Raw genomic sequence first — 27394 nt, forward strand, 5'->3', positions numbered from 1 at the left:
AAATTAGGAGTGGATGAGATTTAAACCCGTGATCTCTTATTATTAAGTTGGTTTCTGATATCACGTCTAAAAACTAAGTCAATCAAAAGCTTAAACTAATGGTTAAAAGTTCTTGATATATTATGTATGTTACAACGTGTTCTCACAAGAGAGGCCTTCCTCGACAATTGTTGATATTGAATTGTCATAGTCCTCTATTAATATGTATAGTTTATGGTCTCTATCTTTAGAAGGAGCTAAATATTCAACGTTTTTTAGTTAATTATTTTCTTCTTCTAGTAGTGCAAACACAAATATATAATCTTACATTAGAGTAAATGAGTAATTATAATACAAATATTATTAATACGTTTTTTTAAAATCAGTGAATTGATTAAAATAAAGACAAAGATAATGACCCCCACTAATGTATCTATCTATTTTTCGATAATTTCACTCCCAATAAAAAAAAATTGTTGATTAATTAAGTAGTAGGTTTGATTATTTGAGGGGCCTCGTAAAAGTATTCCTTCAAAACAAAACTTAAAAATAAATAAAAACAAAAATAAAGTCACCTAATAACATCATAGTAATCGTTTCTATCATGTGTGTTGTGACATTTTGTTTACGTTTTTAGTAGAAGGTATTGACATGCAACATCGACGTATAATAATCTAAAATTGAGATAATAAACAATTTGAGTCTAATAATAAAAATAAAATAAAGTAAATATTATGAAAATAATGTTAAGAGATATTTATCAATACTTGAAGTATACAATTTTTGGTAAGTGAAAAATATAACCAAGGAAATAAAATCATAATTAAAAAAAGGTCGGGGAGACAACCCAACTCTATTAAGCCTATTAATATTAACATCATTAAATGTTTTCAGTCCAATTTCTAGCTTCATGTGAATTTTTTTTTTTCATTATAATGAACTGGCATTAAAGCAACTTAATAAAAATAAATTACAAATCGGTCACAAATTCTCTTCGGTTATTTTGAATTTAATACACTTCTTATTTACGTCATATGCAAATTATTCCATTTGAAGTAAGGGGTTAATATATTTTTGTCAATAAATCAACTCAACCAAAAACTTAAACTGATATTTGAGATCTTAAAATATCTTAAATAATACTCTAATACGCCTCCTTATATGAGAGTCATTTGGCTAAAAATGTGAATGCAATACGTGCCCTTCTCATACCTGATGCTTAATATTTCACTTTATAAATGGGGGTGGTTGAGATTCGTACATGTGACTTCTTGTCACGTTGGCCTTTAATATCATATTAAGAAACCAACTAAATTAAAAGTTTAAATTGATAATTAAAACCCTATAATATATTATATACTCTAATAATATAGAACTCGTGTTCTTCCCTTATTTTGGCTTCGGATGACATGCCAAAATAACAAATCAACCCAAAATCTAAGCTGATAGTTAAAGTCTCATTAAACTTTATAGGTTGTCTCAACCAATCTATTTAACTTTTGCTATAATTTATTTTTGTGCTATTGCACACCATTTTTTATTTTAAATCCAACCAGTAGTCACTGATCTATTTTTATTTTATTCATGTATATCTTTTATCTACTTGTTTTTATTTTTTTTTATCACAAAATTAAAAATTAACTCTATTTTTTAACATCAAATTGAAAAGAGTAGAAAGAGTATAAATTGGAATGAATAAATATTGAGTTTGAGTCAACCGCCTAAGAGTCAACGGTACTAAAAGCAGCACTTGTTGACACTTGTTTGCTGTCCTGATTGCTGCCAATGAAGGCATTTGAAATAATCTACCAAGTTGTGGAAAAATTGGTACATTTTATAATTTACTAAATTAAATGGCAGCCTGCCAGATTGGAGCTCGTAATGTCAGCATTCATACTTGAAAACCTAAAAATCAGCGAAACATTGACTATGACTCTTGGTTAGCTTCACAAAAAGGATCAAGTAGATCATAAAATCATGATGACGATACGGAGGGTTTACTTATAATCGTGGATTAGCATGTGTAAAACGGTTTATCGCACAGGTTCTTATTAGAAAGGCTTTAAAAATCTATTTTTATACTTATTTGATTTATTGTTTCAATTACTGATAACACGTGTATATCATTTTACGGAAGTAACCAAATAATAAAGAGACAAATATTATTAGCGTAATAAATGGAGAGATTTTATCATATTAAATTTCACATTATATATTGATGCGTGTATTAATTTACTTTACAGCGTCATTAAAATAAAAATCTTAATACTCCCTCTTATACACCGTAATAGTTCCACTTGACATTTATAATGTTCATCAATCACTCTTAATTTGTATGTATAAGTTATAACACAGTCAAATGAGATTTATTTGATTCAATTTAATACAAAGATCATAAATATAAACTTTTTACAATTTTAAACTATGCACAGTTAGAGATATTAATAATAAAATTATTACATTGATAAATATATTAAGTCAAATAGGTATACTAAGATGAATAAGAGGGAGTATTTGTTTTATACTATTCTTTTGATGTGTTTATGCTACATTTAATAGTGACATTTTATGTGAAAATTGTCATCTTTAATGGCAAGTAATGTGAAATAGAGGAAGTATATTGTTAGATTCATAATTTACCTTTCGCCCTAATTCTTAAAATCTTGAAGTAGATCCTAAAAACCCCGTTAAATGAAATGACTAGGTGAAAATTAAATCTAAATTTTTATTTTGAAAAAGTATAGTTGCAATTCAATCCAAACAAAAACCGATTCTAATGATAATTTGTAAACTTTCGTAGCCAGGTAAAATAGTTAAAACTTGCAATAATTAGAAGTAGTTGTGTAAATAGTTGGTAGTCTTAGGAGTAATCATGATTTTCTTCTTATTTTTAATTTCCACTTGTTTAGTTATTTAAAAAGTTTAATTTTTCCAGATATATTATTCAAGTGGATGATTTTTTTTTTTTTTACTTATTAGGAGTATTAGATTATTAGATAAATCTTTTTCTAAATGTTATCTTTTATAACATTTAGAGAATAAAAAAGTTTTGTAAATCATCAAACATATATTATTTTATAATTAAAGGTTTTCTCATCTTATCTCAATTGTGAATATCAAAAAATATATGCATACATGCTACATTATTATTTAAGGTGAAAAACTTATAAACAAAAATGTAATAAAAAATGAATAAAAGGCATGGGATATATTTTTGAATACATGTTAGGAAAAGCAGGTTATGGGTTTCAATCTCAACCATTCAAGCGCTAAGTAAGAAGACTTATGTTGCATTCATAATTCTATCCCAAATGACTCTCGTGTGAAGAGGCGTGTTAGAGTATATAACATATCTTAGAACCTCAACCGTCAGTATAAACTTTTAATTAAATTGGTTCCTTAACAGTTACATGTATATACTTATCTAGGAAAATTAATATATGCTCAAATTGTCTAACCGAATTTTAACCCTTTATATTTAAAAAAATAAAAATATTTATTCAATTACATAATCATATATTATTCTATTGAGATGATAAAAAAGGGAGCAATCAGGTCCAACTGCCAACCAAGCAACAACGAAAGATTATAGTGAGGGTTGGACTGATTCCTCCGACAATATTATTTGACTTTTCTTCCCTTAGAGTTATAGATCATGTTTATGAGATTGTAGTACTAATAATCAATATAAATAATAAAAATGTAGTAGAAATTATTTATGTACATATAATTAGAAATAAAAATTTAAAAAAATTATGTGGATAAAAATTAAAGAAAATGGTAAAAACAATACTTAATATATAAATATTTCAAATTAAAAAACTTATTAAAATAAAAAAAAATGACAATCACGTATTGAGAGAATAGATTGGTGCTTGCCATGTCAACAACATAACCCATTTATTATTTTAATCTTAATTATAAAATAATAAGTGGAAGATGACCAAATTAAGTAGTGATGATTATGATGCTTACAAGCTACTCCTAAAAAATGCCCAAGAAATCACGTGTATGGATTAGGATTTAGGATTATTTATGTTTAATTAATTTCATTAAATTAATCTTAAATAGATATTCTCTACCTTAACCATTGGCTTAGGACTATTTTATTTAATTAACCATGTGCTCCATATTTTATTTTATAAACCACTTGCATGCTCTCCTTTATTGTTTGCAATTTGCATTATTTTTTCATTTGCTTCATTATTACTTTCTTCCTTCTCGTTCATTGTGCTTCCCAATTTCTTTGTCTTGTGTGACCTAAAAATCCATCCAATCTACCCGCTCTTTTTAGTTTTTTATTTATTTTAACAAATTTATTTATTATAATTTTGATTGGAAAATATAATTATAAATATCATTTTTTTCATCTTATTTATATTTTTAATGACTTTTAGCTTTATATTGATATACTTCTATTTATTAGTGACAATTTTGAAATTAATCTAGGAAAAATAGACAATAATAATCTCAACTATTGTACATTCATTCAAAATAATCTCCACTATTAATTATTCCATAATGATTCCAAATATATTGTATACTTTCTCAAAATAATGTCAACTATTGCTTTATACTCATAATAAACCCAAATTGAGTGCATTAAAAGAGAAAAATCAATAGTTAGGATTATTTTGAGAAAGTACCTTTCATACTTGAAATAATTATGGAATAATCAATAGTTAAGATTATTTTACACAAATGGATAATAATTGGGACTATTAATATCTATTTTTCCATTACTCTATAAGATATCAAGAAAATCAATAATTGATGTTATAATGACATTTAAAGCTATATAAGTGCATAATGTTTAGCCGCACATACATTCTATATATTACTGAAAAATTAACATTAATAATCTAACTTTTTCTTCGTTTTTTTGAATAATTTTATCTTTAGATTATTTTCTACTCCCTCCTATTCATCTTAAGTGTCTCATTTACTTTATGCACTCTATCCAATGCACTTATTCATTCCTTAATATATCGAGTTATGTATAATTAAAAATTATAAAAAGTTGATATTAATAATCTTTACATCAAATAAGATCCCACCTGACTATGTTTTAACTTATAGATTAATAATAAAATGCAATTTAAGAGTGATAGATAAATAGTGTCTCAAAAGTAAATGAGACACCTAAGATGAATAGGAGGGAATATTAATCTAAAATTTGTTCTTAATTCGCTGTGAATAATACTCTTAGTTTACTGGCATCATATCATATTATTACCTAATATTAATAATATGGTATGACAAATGTTAAACCATAAGAAAATAATTGAGTGAAGTAAGTTCGTTGGCCACATATTATCTAAATACTCATGTGAAAAAACGTCTCTTAATAAGAAGACTTCAAAATGAGAAACTCATATTGGTTATAATTTATATTAATTGGTACATTTTATACTTACTCTATGTATGTGTTGTATTTCACGGTCAGACTATCTTATATAACTATATGATATAACTATATGTAGTATTAATTATTCTTGCAACCGGCCATCTTATGAGCTTGAAGCTCCAAGTATAACAATAGCAAAAATAGTAATCTGAAAGTCTTATTTATATCACTCACCTGTATTCTGTCTTATTCATATATTTGCAAGTTATTTTTTACACTCTAAAAATTAAGTGTTATTTTAAGGAAAGAGAGGTGTAGTTGTTTGTTGTATGTGCACATTATTACTTCTATTTGTACATTGGACAACGGAACTTGTTTTCAAATATGGCACAGAAATGACGAATGATTCAAATGAAGGTGACATAAATTGTCATTGTGTGGTATTTTGATATGACTTATAGATGTACGAAGTCTTACTAAATAACAATGATTTATAAGATTAAAAAATTATTCTTGTATGGTAAGATTTGATAGGATAAGAATTTTGTGATTTTAATTTACATTTTTTTATTTTGTTTATTTAATGTTATAATTTTTGTCTTTTTACGGTGATTTACAAATCACGGTTATTGATTAGGGATTATTAACTATAAAATCATCTAATTTAAAGTTTAAGATTAGGATTTTTTTTTATTCAGCTTAAAAAAATAGTTCCCTCATTCTTAAATCATCTAATTTTTCTTTTCCTACTTCCAATAATTATTTTTAGTTGTTTGATATTTAGTACTTATTCTAGATGTTAAAATTGACAATTTGTATGTAAACTCACTTTAATGGTTTAGAAAAGCACTATGAACATGTTTCATTGTAAACAGTATCAGTACAAGAGTTGATGTGTTTAATTTAGTAAAAGTTAAGACTTAAAATGAAATGTCGGAACTCATCAGACATTAATGAAAAATTACCTAAATAAATCTAATTTTTTTAATCATGAATAATTAAAACTTTAGTGATTATTTTCCTACAATAGATTCGGATAACTGGATGACTTGTTGTTAGAGAAGATAATTTACTAAAAAAGTAAATTGAAAAGTAATGTAAAATTAAGAAAAATTAAAAAAATTTACATAAAGAATTTTGAATAATGAAAACTTTTTTTTACATTTTATTTTAGTTTATCTTTTTTTAAAATAAATAAAACTTGTTATAACAGGTCGTTAGGTTACCGAGTTTACTCTAGGCATAAATACTTCATAAAGTTTGGATTATTCATTGTTAATCAATACTTAAGTGAAATTTTTATAGGAAAATCATAAAAAAGTTAATTAATTTTAAAATTAAATTGAGAATTGTGATTAGACTTTCCTTCTTAATTGAAGGGATACTCTAATGTTTGAATCCCTATATTTAAATTAAATTCGTTGACTTGTATTTTCTATCAACTTCTCAAGTCAACTTTGCATTAGAACTCATCATAATAATACTATTAAGAAAATAGGTTTGGAGTTGTAAGTTTGTGCTTATTAATTCTCTAGGATTACGATTGATTGTATGTCATTTTTGTTTGAATCACATCAAATAATCACATTATACTAGGTCAATACTAGAGGTGTGCAACGGGTGGAGTCCGTTAGAAGTTTTTGCCACAGTCCATTTTAAAAGGATTAAGTTCATTAAAATTTTTTATTCAGCTTTTTAATGTGTCGACTTAATTTTATTGATTATTGCTTTTATTTTTAGTATGTATTGCTTGGTATAGGAATTGTAAGTTTTTTGATTATTTGTAACATCTATAATTGAATGAATTATACGTATTTGCATTTGTTATAACATTATGGACATTTACCCTTTTATAATTTCTTGTTGGACATTTATATGTATGAATTCCACGGAAAATAATATATATATATATATATATATATATATATATATATATATATATATATATATATATATATGTATATATATATATATATATATATATATATATATATATATATATATATATATATATATATATATATATATATATATTTATATCACGATACAATTGTTCTACCTTTTTGCAATTTTCAAGCGTTAGGCCACTATTTTTTTGCTTCAGTCGACCCGGCTCAAGGTATTGACCCATGAGCCTAGCTCGACCCCCAATTGAACACCTCTATTCCATACTAACCAATATATGATGAAAAAATTTTGTATGAAAATGTCATATTATGAGGCAGGTTCATAAAAGATCTCAAATTCAACAAATAAGCGTTTTTACATGTATAATGGATGTTTTAATTAATATAATTGGACTATCTAACCCAATTAAGAAAAGTCTTATAGTAAAACAGTCTTTAAAAAAAAATTTGTGTCTCGTATATAGTCTTACAATAAATTAGAACTCAAATTATATCGCAACAGCGTGTTCTTAACTAAATATTAATTTAAGCCTAAAATATAAGATATATAACCATTTATGATCAAGATTTGGTCATACTAGATCAATTATGAATCACTATATTATCATATCAGCTTCCAAATTAGATAGAAGTCGTTATTGGAGTATTGTACCGTTCCTCTCAATTTTTTATGGCCCTTGCTTAAGATAAACGAATTGAAAGAAGGACCCATTTTCAAGAGTCAACTCATCAACAATAAATTGTATGACATCCATGACTCAGAGGTTGTGAACAATTTTGAAGTCAACTAAATGTATATTACTATTTCTTGCAATAGCTAGTCAGTGACGTACTTTTTCTATTTTCATTTATTTGTTATGTTTTAATAAAATCATAAGAGCTTTTTAGTTAGAGTTTAACAAACAAATTAAAATAGATAGTTAAAAAAATAACAATAATAATCGCATTTTTATTTTATAAGTTATGATAATATTTTTTATTAGTAAATATTTAAAAAAAATGATATTTTTCCAGTATATATTATTAAGACAAATGATCCATGTAGTATACATATGTGTGTAAGAGTAACATGCTCAAATTCCTTTCTTTTGTATTATTTTGTTATTATTCTATTGACATCTATGGTGAAACTTAGTAAACACTCATAAGAATGCTTTCTTAATTAATTTATTTTGGTATATATTTCTTGACATTTGAGGTCAAACTTATGATTTGGTCATTAGTATTCAAAGCATTATATTTATATTGACCAATCATAAAGTCAATATTGATTGATAAATGTGTTATCACAAAAGTAAATTATCATAATTTAATTTAATCAAATTGAAAAAAAAATAAAATAATACTTTATATTATATAGTATAACAATATAACTAGAGTTGTAATCTTATAAAATAATTTCCCATAGAATGATCCTAGATTCCTAGTTGCGGAAAGGTTAAATCCGTATGGAAAAATAAACAGAAATGGACCATTTTACTAAGTCAACAAAAGCCACTTGTAAATTGCGGAATATTATAGATTTTTTTTTTTTTTAGATTTTGGTTTTTTTTTTTATTGAAATATATTTTATGAAAAATATAGTCGAGTGAGATTTGCTTGAGTTGTCTAAATGCTTATTTTTATATTATTAACTTTTCATAATTAATTTTAAGCATAACTCAAATATAATTAGTAAAGGTAAAAGTAAAGGACTCTCAATATCCCACACAAGGCAGAATCCGAGTAAAAATTTTCTTTTTTCTAAAGATACAGATAAATCATACCTGTTTCCCAAAATAATACGTGAATTATTTGTTAAAAGATCAAATACATCAAATACAACGGAACAATTTTCCATTCTCTAAACTGTAGCCACTAGGTCTTATTAGGAGTATACTTAAACTTTGCTGTACTTTTGTCTTTTTTATACTTCATATTTGGAATCTAATTCTTTGCTTCTATGTGCTAAGAATATTTTGATTCATACTTTTTATTGCAAGTACCAAAATATTCAACAATAACGATTACTTTAAACACATAATCAAATATATTTTATATTGTACTATTATATGTTGAAGAAAAAAAGTGAGAATATGTTAAATTATGTTAACTTAAAATTTGAGTTAATATGTTAAATAAGGTAAAAAAAAACCTTGAACAAGGCATAAAAGTACTTCAATATTGCACTACTACTAAGTCCTAACTAATAAGAATACAGTATAAATTTGGTCTTCAATATTGTTTACTCCTTCGCCTCCTAGCATAAGCTAGGAAAAGAGGAAAAAGTGATGTTTGATGAGAGAGTGAGAATGTACAAATGAGATGAACAGATAAATATAAAATAAGAAGATAATCTAATTAGTATTAATTAAGTTAATGAATATTTCAAACAAATCCCAAAACTCAAAACTACTTATTTTATAATAAAGACCTTAAATTTATAATAATAAACCATAATCTCCTACACGATTAGTCACTAATACTTTATGACAAGCATTTGCTTGTATAGACCATGTGAAAGAAAAATCTATTAATAGATATGAACACAAATGAAAAGATATATATATATGAACACAAATGAAAAGATATATATATATATATATGTATATATATATATATATATGTATATATATATATATATATGTATATATATATATATATGTATATATATATATATATATATGTATATATATATATATATATATATATATGAATGAGAATTAAAGAAAAATATAAATTCTAATTAAAAATAGAAATATAGCAAATCTCTTGGAGGGAAATCCGGGGGAGGGTCCTTTGCTTTTTTTGGATTTATTAGCCTAAGCCTGCCTAGTTTAGGTTCTCCCCAACTACTTGTTTTTATCTTCTTTTAGCATTTTGCCTTAGTTAAGATGATTTTGGTTTGTAAAAATGAATCAAAAATATTATTATAGAATGTGTCTATTTGTAATCCAAAAAACTGATATATTTACTCTTTATAGTTCACCGAACTGAACAATTGCAATCCTTTTAATAAAATTATAATAATACACACTTAAGTTATATCGAAGTAAACTTAATAAAAACCAAAATTGTACTAAGTGAGAATTTGAGTTTACTTATGTTTGAAACACTCAAACCAACATGGCTAGAAAAAATAACAAATTCTTCAATTAATTTTTTTTAAAGATAAATATGTATATAATATCAAAAGGATAGTACAAAATAGAATCCACCCAAGGAGTTTTGTTATGATCACCAAGCATCTAGAAAGCAAAAGAAAATCCCAATCCTAACCACTTATAAACTTAGAACTTTTCCATATCCATTGAATTGATCGTCGAATAGGCTTTTGGGATAACAATGTGTCCGTGACCAGTCACACTAGCTTATTTTGCATGTCAAAATATCATAAGCCAATATAACAAAAGTTTACGGGTCTGAATTTCAACTACCCTTTAAATTCACTTAAAATATTTCGCACTAGACAGGAGGAGGATCTGTATTGCATTCAAAAATTTAACTCAAAGGACTCTCGTGTGAGAGGGTGTTGGAGTATATAATATAACTTGAGGCCTAAACCATCAGTTTAACCTTTTGATTGAATTGGTGTCCATAGATGACACAGTTGTTAAAAGTAGAACCAAGTACAAGTATTTGGGATCGATCATTCAAAGGGATGGGGAGATCGACGGGGATGTAAATCATCGTATACATGTGGGTTGGCTCAAGTGGCAAGCAGCCACCACAGTGCTGTGTGATAGGAAATTCCCCAGCAATTTAAAAGGAAAATTCTATCGGGCGGCAATCAGACCTGCTTTGCTATATGGGACCGAATGTTGGCCTGTAAAGAAGATTTTCGAACATACGATGGAAGTTACATAAATGCGTATGTTGAGGTGGAAGTGTGGGCACACATTGATAGATCAAATTAAGAACCAAGAGTTTAGGGACAACCTAGGTGTAGCCCTTATATCTGGAAAAATGCATGAAAATAGATTGAGGTGGTTTGGACATGTGCAGAGAAAGATTTTCGACGCCCCAGTGAAGAGGGTAGAAAGCATTATAGTTGAGTGTAAGAGGAGTCGAAAAAAACCCAGGAGAACTTGGGATGAGCAAATAAGAGCTAACTTGCATGAGTTAAACCTCTTTGCGGACCTGACTAGGGATAGGAGTAGTTGGAGACGCCATATCCATGTCTTAGATTACTGATGTCTTTTTAGTTTACCTTTTAGTGTCCTTAACTTCTTGCTTTTCTCGTTTCCGTTATTAGTTCTTTGTTTTCTTTTTGTAGTGGTTCCCCTTATAGCCTTTAAGTTATCTTTCACGTGTATCTACGTCTCTTTATCTTCCTTGAGCCGGGGACTTCTTTGGCCGCGCTCTCCTTTATGAGTATGAGTTGCCGCCGTCTTTCCCTCCCCAAACCCTGTCCTTAATTTTCTATGAGCGGGACATTGGGTAGGATGATGATGATGAATGATGATAGTTCCTTGACATTATATCAGAAGTCATCTTTTCAAATCAACTTAAGCTTAAGCTTATATATCGAATCTTTTCCCAAAATGTAGCCAACTAAAAATTTATTTCTTCTTTTACCATTAGCACAAACTTATTTTTCCACATTTATCAACCATGTAGATCGTCTCTTTATTTGCAGAATAAATTAAACCTCTATGTCACATATATAGTGGTTCATCAATAATAAATCGCTATGGCACTATGTGATTTAGCGGTTCCTTTATCAATGTAAAATAAAATTTATGTGAAAAACTCAAAAAAAATATGGTTATCTAATAAGCGGTTTATTTAAGAATAACTACTACCTTGAATTTTAATGTTCTCGAAGATATGAGGATGACAAAAGATGAATTTCAACCTTCAACCAGCAGCTATAAAGCCCATGGATTAGAAAGCGAGGAAGAAAAAGATGAAAATTATGAAATCGAGAGTATGACAACTCTAATCAACATAATTCAAAACGAATTGTTATCAAACATAGGAGTTCATTTATTAATGGACCGCTAAATCAGATAGTAATTGTTTGACAAAACGATTTTCTATTAACACAATAACAAAATAGTTACAATCAGGGTGCAGAACCCAGATATCCGGGATTCTCCACATCTTTTGCATCAGTGTGAAAGCGAGACCCACCTTTGAGGAAGAGTTTTCCCACCTCACTTTTCATAAGCAAGGGAGAAGCCAGGATATCTCAAAAAAATCATATACGGCGCTACATAATGAAATTGACCTAAAGTCCTACAAAAAAACTAAGCCAATGATAAAACATGCTCCATCTGTCCGAGGATACATCATGGTGACAATAATACCTGGGCACAAAACAACAACAGCAAAAAATAACTGGCATAATTACAAGTTCCTCAACCAAAGTGCAATGGACCCATTCGGAGAAAGTAAGGAGAATTTGATTTTGGACTCAGCTTTAATGGTGCCTACTATTCTCGCAACTGTCGTAACCTTCATATGTCATACCGCATCGTTTCTAGCATTCTAGATAGCATAATGAGGTTGCTAAAGATGGCTGATATGAGTCTCGTTTTTATCCTTGGGCATTCGGTGTTTGCGAAGCATGTCCTTCATGTCCCTAATGTTCCAGTTGATACCCGGCCATGTTTTTAAGTGTTGTCACGCATTGGTGGCTGAAGTGGTAATTGAAGAAGAGGTGCTCAGTCGTTTTGGTTTATGTCCCGCAAATAGGACATAGATCATCATCTACCACCCCCATACCTTTGAGCCGGTGTTTTGTTTTGAGTCTTTCATGGCATGCAAGCCAAACCACGAAACGACATCTAAGAATGACGACTCAATCTCATATTGTGTTTGCCCAGCAGACTTCATCTGAAGTCCCCAATAAGTCTTTGTAAACTGTGCCAATGGAGTATTTCGAAAGTTCCATCCAGTCTCTCAATGTTTCCTTAACCACGTAAAGCTTTTTGATCACCCAACTCTCAATGATGGGAGCATTGAAGAGGTTCCATCTGCCACCCTTCATATATACCTCATATACCCATTTTACCCATAACGAGTTTTGCATGGTGCTGATGTGCCAAGCTACTTTACCTACGGCTGCTAGGTTCCACACTTGCAGGTTCCGAATACTTAGCCCACTCTCCTTTTTGGGCCTACAAACCTTCTCACACTTCCCATTCCTTGGAGATTTTCCCTTAATATCACCGTGCCAAAGGTAGGAGCGACAAACTGCATTGATCTGGTTGACGGCTCGTTTAGGGAGGATAACAGTTTGACACCAGTAGTTACAGATGCTCACGAGGACCGAGTTGACCTGCTGGAGTCTGGCTGTATAGGATTGATTCCTCGCAAACCATGAGCGAATCCGATTGGTCATCTTGTCTACTATGTACTCGCAGTCAGCTGCTGTGTACCGCTTGGAAGTAAGAGGCAGGTCGAGGTATTTTATAGGAAGGCTCTCGAATGTAAACTCTGGAGTTCTATCTGTACGCATTATAAAGTTATCACTGACCCCTGCAAGGTAGATATTTGATTTGGAGTTGTTGGCTACGAGATCAGAGCTGGAGGAGAAGAGCTCCACCCCTTGGTAGAGAGTTTTAATTGAGTGCATATCTCCTTTACAAAAAGCATCAGGTCATCTGCAAACACAAGGTGGTTTAGCTTTAGTTTGGAGCACCTGGAGTGGAAGTAGAAGTCCTTAGCTTCACCTGCTGCAATGAGGATCCTCGAGAGGTATTCAATGCCTACGATAAAAAGTAGAGGGGACATAGGGTCGCCTTGTCTAACTCCGCGTTTGGCGTTGAAGGTTTCCAAGGGGTTCCATTCAGGATCAGGGAGTAATGGGTAAAGGAGACACAGGTCATAATTCTCTTTACGAATTGGGTGGGGAAGTTGAGTGCAATCATCATATCCTTTAGAAAATCCCAATTCAGAGTATCGTATGCCTTACGGAGCTCCATTTTGAGAAGGTAGTTGGGCATACAACTTCTCCTTCCATAGTGCTTAACTACATCCTTGCAAAGGAGGATATTGTGGAGAATGTTGCGTCCTTCCACAAAAGTGCCTTAGGTGGGGCTTATGATGGCCCCTAGAACTCGTTTGAGCTACTGCAGATAAGCTCGGAGATGCATTTGTAGATGATGTTACAGCAGGAGATAGGATAGTAGTCTCCTGAACCTTAAGGACGCTATTTCTTATGAATCAAGATGATGGCCGTCACGTTCTAAGCCTTCGGAAGGGCCCCAGATTCGAAGAAATCCTGGATTTCTCTAGTAACAACTGAGCCTACCACTGGCCATGAAGCTTTGTAGAAGCCACTGTTGAAACCATCAATGCCGAGGGCTTTATCCTCAGGAATACTCCATATTTCCTTTTTAATTTCTTCCTCAGAGAACTACAGCGAAAGCAGATTTTGCTGGTCTGCTGTGAGGGTTGGGCCGTTGTGAAAAATATTCATGTGGATGAGTCTCCTGCTCATCCTTCTTGAATTTCTGTTTGCAGGTTGCCTAAACAAGTTTGAGTTTCTAGATGATCTAGTGACACGTGAGGCCCTGGATAGTGGTGTTTCATATGTCCTGAATTACCCCCAAGAAGTCTTCTCGCTTCCCCCGGTGGTTGAAGAATTTGAATGGGTGGGACCTTCTATGCTGTTTGAAGAAGTAGACTAGCATTGGTGTATGATCGAAGTCTCCTTCCGGGAGGAAGACAGCTTCAGCCGTAGGAAAAGTGGTTTCCCAAGAAAGGTTGCCCATAACACTATCTATTTTGCTTAAAACTCTCACGGTACCCTCTTGCTTGTTAGTCCAAGAGTAGAATCTTCTGGTGCTTTTCAGGTCATGAATTTCACAAGTTTTCATACATCTCCTCAAGGGATCCATCTCATTGTTGTGAGGTCTTTAGCCGATTCTTTCATTTATGTTGGCTATATAGTTGAGGTCACCCGTTAGGAGCCACGAGCCTACAATGTGATTCTTGATGCGTTCAAGCTGACTAAAGAGTTCTTCTCTCCTCTTCTTGTCACTAGTACCATAAACAAATGAGCAAGAGAATTTGTCGCTAATTAGGGGGGACACATCCACATGAATTACCTAACTACTACAATGTCTGATATCCACACTTACCTCATCGCTTTTCCAAGCAACTATAATGCGTCCTCCTTTATGCCAATCTAGGTTATGAGTGAAGCACCAAGAGGGACATAGTCTTTGATAAAAAGAACCTTGCCGCTTTACCTTGGTTTCAAGAAGGCTAAATGGGCTCATGTTGTGGTTAGAAATGAATCTTGCCACTTCCGTTTGTTTACTTGCCTTGTTTAGCCCTCTCACATTCCATGTTAGGATGCTATTCATTGTCATTGATGGGGTAAGCCCCCAGCAGTTTGATTATTATTTTGTAAAAAGATTATTGTATGTATTATTTATTATATTATTCTTCTACTCGTTTTTACCTAGTTACTTGTATTTGTTTATATGTGTTTTATTTATTTTCAATTTTTTATGTCTAAGGGCAAAGCTTATATAGTAAGATGCAATCTGGTAGTTTAAGTTTCACTAACTCTTCTTCGTTGTCGGGATTTTTTTATTCTGTGGATCAATCTCGAACCGAGAGACTTTTTAACCGCATCCTCTTTTATGGGTATCGGTTGCTACATTCCTTCCCTGCCCAAACTTTGACCATAGTATTTCTATAAGCGGGATATATTGAGTATGATGATGTTAATAAAAATGTTATTTTATACTACCACCTATTCAGCCTAATTGTCCCATTTTTTTTGCACTATTAACTTATCACTCTTAATTTGTATTATACTTTTAATCTATAAGTTAAAATATAGTTATGTGGGATCTTGTTTGATTCGTCTCAATATATGGATTATCAATATTAACTTTTTATAATTTTTAGTTAAAAATAATTTAAGTTATTAAAGATTAAAATATTGTCTCAATAAGTGTGAAAAGTCAAATCAGACAATTGGACTGAATAGGAAGAAGTATCTCATAACTCTTTTTTTTATGTTTACCGTGTGCATAGTTGATAGTACACCTTTCAAAATACTTCTAATATCTTGGAATTATTTTTTAAAAAAATTATTATCGCGTGTTGATTCTTACATTTCTATATGGAGATCTTTCTTGGCATCACTTTTGGGAATAAAGTTATTGCCATAGTCCATTACAAAGAGATAACGAGAGGATTTTGAGTTGTCACTTGTCATCATAAACTAAAATAAAATACTGCATCATTACCAACACAAAAGGGCTCTTTGGAGTTTGGAAGGAATTAAGATAATATCTCTAATTGTTTCTAACTAAAAATTATAAAAAGGTAGTATTAATAAATTTTATATTGAGACGAATTAATTAATAAATTAATCAATGAAGACCTTATTTAATTATGTTTTAACTTGTAAATTAAGAATAAAATTTAAACTAAGAGTGATAATTAAATAGAAATCAAAAAATAAATAAGACTAACTAAAAAGACAACTATTAAAAAATAATCCATAACACCATTTCTCCATAAAACAACTATTAAAAAATAATATGTTGATAACAAAATATGAAAACACCATTGTTATTCTTTAATAATGGAAAAAATATACTGCTCTCTCTAATTTAATTTGTTTTTCTCATTTACTTTTTACACAGATTCTAATGCGAATTTAAAAGTCAAATAATTTTAATTGTAAGGTTTTAAAAATTCTAAAAATTAAATATTTGGAAAATATATATTGATACGAATCTATCAAGATCTCACATTAATATATTTTTTCATATAGATTAATGAGAAATCATAGTCAAAGTTTGACACGAAAATTTGTTATTTTGTTTGAGAAAAACATATAAAATTGGAAGGATTAAGATTTAGTGAAAAGAAACAAAAAAAACATGGATAAATGTGATAATTTATAAGTTATTTTATAATTTACAGTATATATTATAATTATATTATAACAAATATTATGAAACAGGAAGAAAGAAAAATATAAATCAAAAGTAGAAGTATATAATCACGAGTATAATAATTAAAGTATCACTTGAGATAAACTTATCTCCTCTAAACAAACCAACAATCTAGTTAAGAGATAGCAATTAGCAAGGGATAAACTCCTGCTTTTTGGCTTTTTGAGGCTTACTTTCTCTGTACCCTTTTATTTTTAGTCTGTTTTTTTTAATTTGCTATAATTTTCTATATGAAAATGTAATGATTATTTTTTTATTCTTGTTTATATTTAAACTTTCTAATATTATTTGCGTAATTAAAATAATTTTACCATAATTTTTTAATTTTTATTTAATATACGACTGAAACAATTTCCTGATCACCGAAATATTACATAATTATGCACTAAATGAATCTTGAATGCTTCCAAAAAAGAGGCTGCTGTATTTTATTAATTTTTTTGTGCTGTTAATCAGTGGAACAACGTCAAAAATACCAAATTCAAATATATATTTTAATTGTTTATGAAAATGACATCACAACCACTAAAACCCATTTTCAGTTAAGAGATTAGTAAAAGTCACAAAAGTTCAAGTTATATGTGGATTACAGAAAAAGTTCCTTAGTGCAACAAATAATCTACCAAATTAGATAATGATGATTAGACTTAATTAGTGATAAAGTGGATCCTCAAAATCTACTAAGTATTCACTTAATTGGTTAGCCTAAACTCACCAATTCCATGATCCCACTTTAGAGTATATTAGATTGAGATTAATTTAATAAAGATTTTAATCTAAATTAATTAATTATGTTTTTTCTAACCTATATAGCAAATGTATAACTTTAATAGTTTATTTGAATTTTTATTTAAAAATGAAACAAATATACTTTCACTTAGTTTTAAAATCTTCACACTGATTGAATTGTTTACTATTTTGAAAATTAGGATGATCAAATATTTAAAACATATGTTTATATGTGAAAGAGATTTGTAAAAGATGGTACATAAGAAAAATAATGATAATTGAGATTTGAGACTATTAGTTAGGTATTTTATCATAAAATTATAAGTATAATATTAGTCATATTAAATATTAAATATATTATTAGTTTTATTAGCGTAGTACTAGTTGTATTAGAATAATATTGGTCGTATTAGTATAATATTAAACAGCATATTAATATATAATCAGCATAGTATTATCCGTATTGTTTTATTATATTTGTTTAATTATTGTTGTATTGGTCGTATTAATAGTATTAGTATGATATTAAACAGCATATTAATATATAATCAACATAGTATTAGGCTATTAGCCGTATTGTTTTATTATTAGTTTAATTAGTGTTGTATCGGTCATATTAATGTATAAGTAGTGTAATATTAGTCGTAAAAGTTTAGTATTAGTAGTACTTGCATAATACTAATAGTATTTGTATAGTATTAGTCGTATTAGAATATTATTATTAGTCGTATAAGTGTATTATCAAAAATCATCAGATACTCTTTTCTTTTATCTTGGATAAGAATGTTGCACTATATATTTTCATGGTTGTCGATTAGCAAAGGCAAAGCGGGCTAATTTTTTTTTTCATATACAAGATTGACAATGACTTTAATTAAATTTAGACATAATTTACATTTTTTGCTATGTAATATGAGTTATTAGGGTTTTTTTAAAAAAAATAGTTAAAATATCAAACAATCACTACAAAAATAACGCAACTTTCTGACTAAAATTTCCAACTGTCGCCAAACAGTCGGAATTTGTCGACCAAAATACCGACTAAACACTTACAATCGGAATTTTCGACTAAATTCCTACTAATTGGTAATTGGTAGGAAATGCCGACTATTTACAGTCTAAAACATTTATTGAAAATATTCCGACAGACGAAATAGTAAGAATTTGGTCGGTAATTTTGTAGTGGAAAAGTTTGATGGTAATTAGTCGGAAGATTTTGAATTCCTTCTATAAATACCCTCCACCAAGGAATAATTTTTTTCACTTATTTCACATCTCACTCTCTATAAAACTTTCTTTCTCCCAAATACTTTAATTTCTTACATACAAAATTATTACATTTACATTATCTCTCAAAATTAACAAGTATTCTTTACAATATTAAGGTATGTTTTTTTCTGTTAATTACATTGTTTATGCTTTCAATAATTTTAGTTATATTTTCATTAATTTAATTAGAGTTATATTTTTGTTATATGCATTATTTTATATGGTATGATGTATGTTGTATTTATTTTGAAAAAAAAATTTAATAAGCTTTTAGGTGCGGCCATTTTTTTGTAATAATTATAAGTACTTACCCGAAATAGTAGTTTTTTTAATTATATTCTTGTATGTACTATAAAAAAGTGTTAGAAATGAGTAGAATATGTTCCTCAAATCTAATGAAATTTAGCATCGTATTATTTACTTATGTTAAGTTGCAACAATTAAATTTTACTAAAATTAGTAAAAGAATTATTTGCGAGTTGGAGCTTCAAATTGCGCTCTTGTGCTAACTACGGCCTGTATGTTTACTTTTTAAGACTGTAATTCGTACAAGAGCGCAGTTTTGAAGCTCTGATTCGCAAATTATTCTAAGTAAAATTTGATCTTGAAATAAAATCAATAAGTAAAATTTACAATGCCGAATTTTGTTAGATTTGAGAAACATATATTTAACATTTTCACTTTTTTATAGTACATACGAGGATATATTTAAGAAAAACTATTATTTCTATTTAGTACTTTTAATTTTTACGAATAAATGGTCGTCCTAAAAGCTTATTAAATTTTTTTTAAGGATTTACCGACCAAACACCGACTACCATATAGTCGCAAGTTGGTCGGAAATTTGAATTTCAGAATTTGAAATTCAGTCAAAGATGCTCTGACGGGATTATTTATTGGGCTCAGCTTTTCAGGTACCGACCATCTTCCGACCAATTTGTAGTCGCTGATTAGTCAGTATTTTAAAAAGGAAAAATTACCCTGAATAATACGAACTTTCACTGATTTTCCTACAATAATACGAACTTTCAATTAACCATGAATAATACGAACTTTGATACTTGTTTCCCGCTGGCATAACTTACCTGTTGTTAACCTAGAGAAACGGTAAAATGTGATTTTCTTCTTCATTTGCTGCATCAGTAGGCTGGTTATTTCGACAGCCATAATCTAAACTTGCTCATCTTCCTCAATTGCTCTCTCTCCTCTTCCAATTTAATTACTTCTTCCAACATCTAATTTTTTTTTTCCCTTTTCATTATAATCTCTAAATTAATTTGTTATTTAACATGTATTCTCCTCCGTCATCATCTCAATCTAGAACTTCAATTGCAAAAGGAATTCCTTTATGTAAACATGGTGTTCATGCTAAATTACAAGTAGTCAAAAATGGAGCAAGGGTTGGTGAGAGGTTTTACGGATGTGCATTTTGGCCAGTAAGTTTATTTTTTTAGTAGCTTTGTTTTGTTTTATGTTATTTTTGAATTTGTTTATCAATTAGGATTTCTTGATTTTGTTTGAAATGTAGGCACAAGATTGCAAATTTTTTAAGTGGGAAAAAGATGTAGAGTATACAAGTGAAATTTCTTCTTGTTTGGAAGAAGAGAAAGCTATGTTGATTGGCAAAATAAGGAAATTGAAGGCTAAGAATGCGAAGTTGAAAGAAAGCGAAGCTATGTTGAAATTGAAAGTTGTTGAATATGTAAACGCACATAAAGCGTTAAGTTTTGTACTTGTTGCATCATGGGTTTTATTTGTATTGTTCTTATTTATGTCAAGCTAAGTTTAAGAATTTGGTCATGTAATGGAACTTTATGTATTGAAAATCCAATGTTTTTGATAATTTTCAATAATTACCTTTACATACATAAGCATTTGTTACACACAAAAGAGCTAAAACCCTTACATACATAATTTTCAATGATGTTTTTGAACAATGCCGTAATCCGTAGATTATACCATAATCGTAACTTGATACATACAAAAAAGTTATGTTTTCCAAAAGAGCAGCAAAATGACACTTTACTATTACAACATCAATTCTTTGTTGTCGATGCTTGGGTTGATATTATTTCAGAAGAGTTCTTCTTAGGCTTTCCCCTTTTAGCATTACTCACACCACTCCTTCCGCTTGCACTACCAGTCCTACCCCCTCTACTCCCTTCTCCAGCTCTAATTGTCCTGTTGCCTTTACCTAAAGAACTCGGTTGTGCAGACACGTTGTGATGGGATAACTCTGGTGTGTTCGTTGCGACATCAACAATCTTTTTCGGTCTTCCTCTTCTTCTTTTCAATGGAGGTGGTTGCTCAACCGCTTTACCCTTATCCAGACATTTCCTTTTGTTATGTCCAACCGTATTGCAAATGCCACATGTCATTTGAACCCCGTGTCTTGAGAGCTTTCCCGGTTTTTTAGGATCTTCATGCGGATCCTTAATTCTGTTTTTTCGTGGTCTACCCGGACCAATCTTAATTGGAGGAGGATCGATCGGTTTGTCAATTTTAGGCCAATACCTCTCACCAATACAAGGATTGATGCTTCCTTCATAGGCTCTCAAATAAGCCTGTCTAGTGTAGCACTGATCAACAAATGACTCAACCTCCTTGTGCAAGTAAAAAATAGATGCAACTGCATGACAACATGGAATCCCTCTTAAATCCCATTTCTTGCAAGTACAAGTTCTATTTTCAATATCAACCTCTAAAACATCCATACAATAGGCTACTTGGAAACGCGTTGATGTTGAAGGAATGACAGTGCACTTAGCTGCTTCTTTCTTCTCTGAGTCTAACAATTTTTGTACTTTGGGACATAACAAACCCTTCCACTTCTTCAATGCCTCTTCCTTTTTATTTGCCATCCTCTTCATTAGCATTGTTCTAATTTCTTCAAGCATATCTATTAAATGATGGGATCTAGCATTCATGATGTAATTATTAAAAGTTTCTACCATATTGCTCAAAATAACATCACACTTGCCGTGTAGTTTGACAAAAGATCTACAAAACAAGTGTGGACCACATTTCCTAAAGGCATCAACAGCAACCGGATTAACATCCTCCATCTCCCTAATTGCTTCCTCAAAATCAGCCAAGTTGTACGCTTTGACACATCTCCAAAACAGTAATTTCAACTCTTGTCCTTTGAACGACTTGTTCCAATTTGCGTAGATGTGCCTAGCACAATGCCTATGCTCTGCTTTTGGAAGCTCCAGCTGTACTGCCCTCAAAATGCTCTGTACAGGATATAAGTGAATTATGCAAAATCAGCATTTTCATGTGTACTTACAATGCAGATGCAGATATAATTCAGAATGTGTACAGGATATGCAAAAATTTCAAATTAAAATCCCTCTGTACAGGATGTAAATCAGAATGCTCATTTTCAGAATGTGTACTTACATTTTCAGCATTTTCATGTGCACTTACAATGCAAATGCACATTACAATGCTGGTCAGAACAAATCTACATTGCAAACAAAACAATTTAATTCATTACACAACAAATTACAGAACTACTGGTCACAAGGAATGAAAGAGATTCTGAAATGCAGGTAGCTCATTTTCAATTTTGAATACATAATGCAGGATGCACATTTCAATTTCAGAATGCGTAGTTCAGAATGCTGTGTATTGAAATGCAGAATGCACATTAGAATGCTGAATGGTGTATACCTGATCCATTACAATTTCAGAATGCACATTACAATAGCAGATCAGAAGAAATACAACTAAATCCAGCTAAATCCAGCTCAGTATACTAAATACAAAATAGCTAAATCAGTAAGGAAGGGTGTATACCTGGTGTTCATCTGATATTAATATCCAGTCTTTACCATTATCATAAGGAACACACTTCTTTAATTCAGAAATGAACCATTGCCATGATTCATTGTTTTCACCCTCAACAACAGCCCACGCCAATGGATACATTTGCTCGTTAGGGTCTCTCCCAACTGCACTTAATAGCACTCCTCCTAAGAATGTTTTAAGAAAACAACCATCAATGCACAATATTTTCTTGCACCCATCAACCCAACCATCTTTAATCCCTTCAAAGCAAACAAAAAGCCTCTGAAATGTGGGTGGATTTGTGCTTGGATCGGTAACAACAACGAAGTGGCTATTAGGGTTACTTGATTCTAAAACCCCAACATAGCTCATGAGCTTCTCATAATGTTGTTTCATGGATCCATGTAACCTCCTATGTGCAGCATACTTAATCTTGTAGGCAAAGCCCCGACTAATGATAATTTGAAATTGTTTCCTAACAATATCAACTACTTCTGCAGAAGGAATGTGTGGTCTTGACTTGAATAAATCAAGTAACTGATCTGCACACCAAGAAGCTTTGAATTGTCGATTAGAATCCATGTTTCTTTGACAAGTGTGATCACCCTTAACTTTCTTGACAATAAAGGAAGCTCTTTTTTTATCCCAACTAGCGTAAAGCTTAAAGGGACACCCATCAACACACCTTACACCAAGCTTATTCAATTTAGACTTGTCACTCAAATAAAATTTTAAATTCCTTCCCTGATGAATTGCATATTTCCTTACCGTCTCTTTAAATTCAACTGGGGTGCTAAAAACTTGCCCAACATTCCATTTGAACCTCCTAAAATCGGTAGTAGCATCCTCATATTCATCATTACTATGTTCATACTCAGAATCACCCACTTGCTCTTCGCATGACAATGACAAATCTTGACTATGCACAAGCTCCTTCGAAATTTCATCCTCATCTTCATCCTCATACGATAGCTCATAATCAGAATCATCATCCTCAGATGCATCTTCATCTCTTACATCAGCACTAATACCAAAATGTGGCTCATCTTCAGAAAAATCATATTCAAGGGGTACGGAACTTTCAATAAGGGCTTGTTTTGCCTTAGATGCTCTCTTAGGAGTCAACTTTTTCCTATTCCCAAAAGTGGACAAAACTTCACTACCTTTAGTACCACTTTTTGATATTTCTAGAACCAACATCTCATTATCCAAATCATTAACTACATACACAGATAATGCTCTATTTTCAACAGCTATTTCAGTCATTTTCCCAACACAAATATCATCGGTAATTCTCTTTAACCCTTCCAAAAAGCTAACTGCATTGGGTAATTGATACCAAAGACAAAACTCATGTTTTACCCCAAGATCCTGCTTTACAATTCCTTCTAACTCAAAAAATGACATCTTATCCACGTCTATGGAGATGGTTTTACATATACCATACACATACTCAAAGCCCACAACTCCTTTTTCTAATACCCCATCATACCAAAACTTCAAGGTAATTGATTCATTCAAATTAGCCTAAAAACAAGCAAAAAAACACTAAATTACATCCAATTTCAAAGCCATAAACGTTTTTAATCAACATCAAACAATAATCATGTATGGAATAACAAAATAAATACAAAATTCCATCCATTTTCGAGTAAATGGACAGAATTCCATTCGTTTTCGCCTAACTGGGTACAAGCCCTAATTTTGGGTAATAAAACAAAATTTAGGGATTTAAAATGAAATTGAGAAGAATTAACTTACCATGAATGAGAAGAATATGATTGACGAACAATGCCTAATTTTCGCAGCGTGAGGAAGATGATCAATGGAATTCTAAGCGTGAGGAAGAAGAGCTCTGTTTCGATAGGAAGAAGATGATCACTGGAATGAGAAAAGCTTTTGTTTTTCGTAATAAATTTAATCAGCAAAAAAAAGGATTTTAAAGGAAAGATGCATCTTTACCGGTAACAGGTAAACTGTTATGCCAGCGGGAAAAAAGTATCAAAGTTCGTATTATTCATGGTTAATTGAAAGTTCGTATTATTGTAGGAAAATCAGTGAAAGTTCGTATTATTCAGGGTAATTTTTCCTTTTAAAAATTGTTGATGCACTTGACAGTTTTTTTTTGTTTTAATATTATACGTGCTACTTATTTCGCAGCGTAATGGACTTACGTAGTGAAAGAAGTTGGATGTATAAGCGAAGTTGTAAAGTATAATATTAGATATTTAGAAGGGGTCGAAGAATTTATACAATTTGCAAAGAAAAAAAATCCAAATGAGGTTTGATGTCCGTGTAAACGGTGTGATAAGCGTAGATTGTTTGCTCCATAAGTCGTTAGAGATCATTTGTTAAAAAAAGGGCCTTGTTGAAAACTACTACGATTGGTACCTGCATAAATGTTCTGAAGGTGCACCAATTAATGTGTTGGCTCCGGTAGAGCAACAGCAGAACACAGTTCAAAATCCGTATGTACAAATGATGTACAATGCAGCAGCGAGTAATTTTCCTGATACACATCATCATTTTCTACCTCATTGTGATGATGTCGTCGCTAATGTACCACACTCGCCCTTACATATTGAAGAAGATCTGAACCCTCAATCAAAACAGTTCTTTGAAATGTTAAAAGCTGCCAACTTACCTCTGTACCCTAGTTGCGAAACTCATACTCAGATGTCGATAATAGGAAGGAGGGCGAGTCTGAAGACGGACTTTCGTATTCCCGAGAGACTTTACGATGAAATCTGTTAATTGATTATTGAAGTGTTACCAAAAGATAATCGGATGACATCTAGTTCTTATGATGCAAAGAAACAAATTTCGGCTCTTGGATCGCCGGTAGAAAAGATTGACTGTTGTATTAATGGGTGTATGATTTATTGAGGCTCCACAGCGAGTATGACACAATGTGATGATTGTAGGGTTTCTAGATGGATAACTAATAAGTCGCCTAGAAAGCAGTTCCACTACTTTCCCCTCGGTCCTAGGCTACAACAGCTGTATGCTTCTGTGACTACTACCAGTCACATGAGGTGGCCTGCGGAGCACCGTTCGGAAGATGGAAAGATGTGTCACCTCTCGGACAGTGTAGCCTGGTTCACGTTCAACGCGACCTATCCGGATTTTTCTAGGGAGACAAAAAATGTGAGACTAGGGTTGTGTACAAATGGTTTCAACCCATTTGACAGCTCGGGACAACAATATTAGTGTTAGCCTGTAATATTAACTCCATATAATCTTCATCCCTTGATGTGCATGAAGCAACAATTTATGTTCTTAACGGTGATCTTCCCCGGTCCTAACAATCCAAAACATAAGATTGACTTGTACCTGCATCCAGTTGGTCCAATCATCCCCAAAGCCTCATACACACTTAATAGACAACGGTTGTCCTTTTAAAGTGACTTAAAACTCTAAGATTTTCTAATGGCTATGTTTTAAATTTAGCGAAGAACATCGACATGGCTAAACATCAGATATTTGGGATGATAGCTAGGAGCGCATGACAAGGTAATTCTCAATGTCCATTTAATTAGGACTATCCCGTTAGTATTATATGCTAAGTGATAATTAATGTGTTTAAATGGGTGCATGATTTGATATGACATTATTTTGTATGATATTATGTTTTATATATTCTCAAATTATATCTACTATTATTTTTGTCAAACTTGAATTTATAATTACTGTTTCGATAGAACTTATATTATTATTTTGATAACGAAATTAGATACGGTTTAATTTGAAAGAGAAATACTTATAATATTATTATTTTGATGAAAGTTATATTATTATTTTAATAACAATTTTAAATGCGATTGAATTTGGGAGAAAAATATTATGATATTAATATTGCAATTGAATATTCTTGAGATATATTTTTCTTGGGAAAACCTATGATCATAAAATAAAATGTATAATGTATGTTTGATTAATGTTTGTGCGACTAACTATTAAAATATATTAAATCACGTAAAGTGCAACACGAGGGACATGAAGCTCTTATATTTGTTGTGATCCAAGTATAAGGGTGATGAACAGGTTGTCCTGTTTGGTTAGTATAGCTGCCGACAGGTATTATTATTTCTGATACTTAATACGATGTTTGGTCTTCCTTCTATTTGTTGTGATCCAAGTAGAAGGGGTGTGCATACTAGGGTTCCCTGAGACTACTCTGCTGGCCTTGAATTATTTGTGGTGACGACCTCTTGATGAAGTACGTATAGGGGTAAAGCCTCGGCCTACTGGTGTTCTCGTTCCCTCAAATTAAAAATTGATTATGTGATTGTCATTATTAAATATCAAATTAATAAATTGGTTTGTGTGATATTATATATATTGTTTTCACAAATTATTATTTTTTTTAAACTCTGCTAAATATATTTTTCTAAAATTATTTTCAATTTGATTATATTTTATTTTCTTAAATCATTTTCAAACTTAATCGTATTATG

The 27394-nt window shown here is 30.7% G+C and overlaps 1 long non-coding RNA gene across 1 annotated transcript; it reads left to right on the forward strand.

Annotated features, from left to right (window-relative positions):
- Positions 1–19148: 19148 nt before the first annotated feature.
- LOC130807451 (uncharacterized) lies at positions 19149–21065 on the forward strand. Its single transcript, XR_009040581.1, has 3 exons — positions 19149–19261; positions 20467–20581; positions 20674–21065. It is a non-coding gene; the product is annotated as an uncharacterized LOC130807451 (long non-coding RNA).
- The last annotated feature ends 6329 nt before the right edge of the window (positions 21066–27394 follow it).

Source organism: Amaranthus tricolor, chromosome 3 (genome assembly GCF_026212465.1).
Source record: "Amaranthus tricolor cultivar Red isolate AtriRed21 chromosome 3, ASM2621246v1, whole genome shotgun sequence".
NCBI lineage: Eukaryota > Viridiplantae > Streptophyta > Magnoliopsida > Caryophyllales > Amaranthaceae > Amaranthus > Amaranthus tricolor.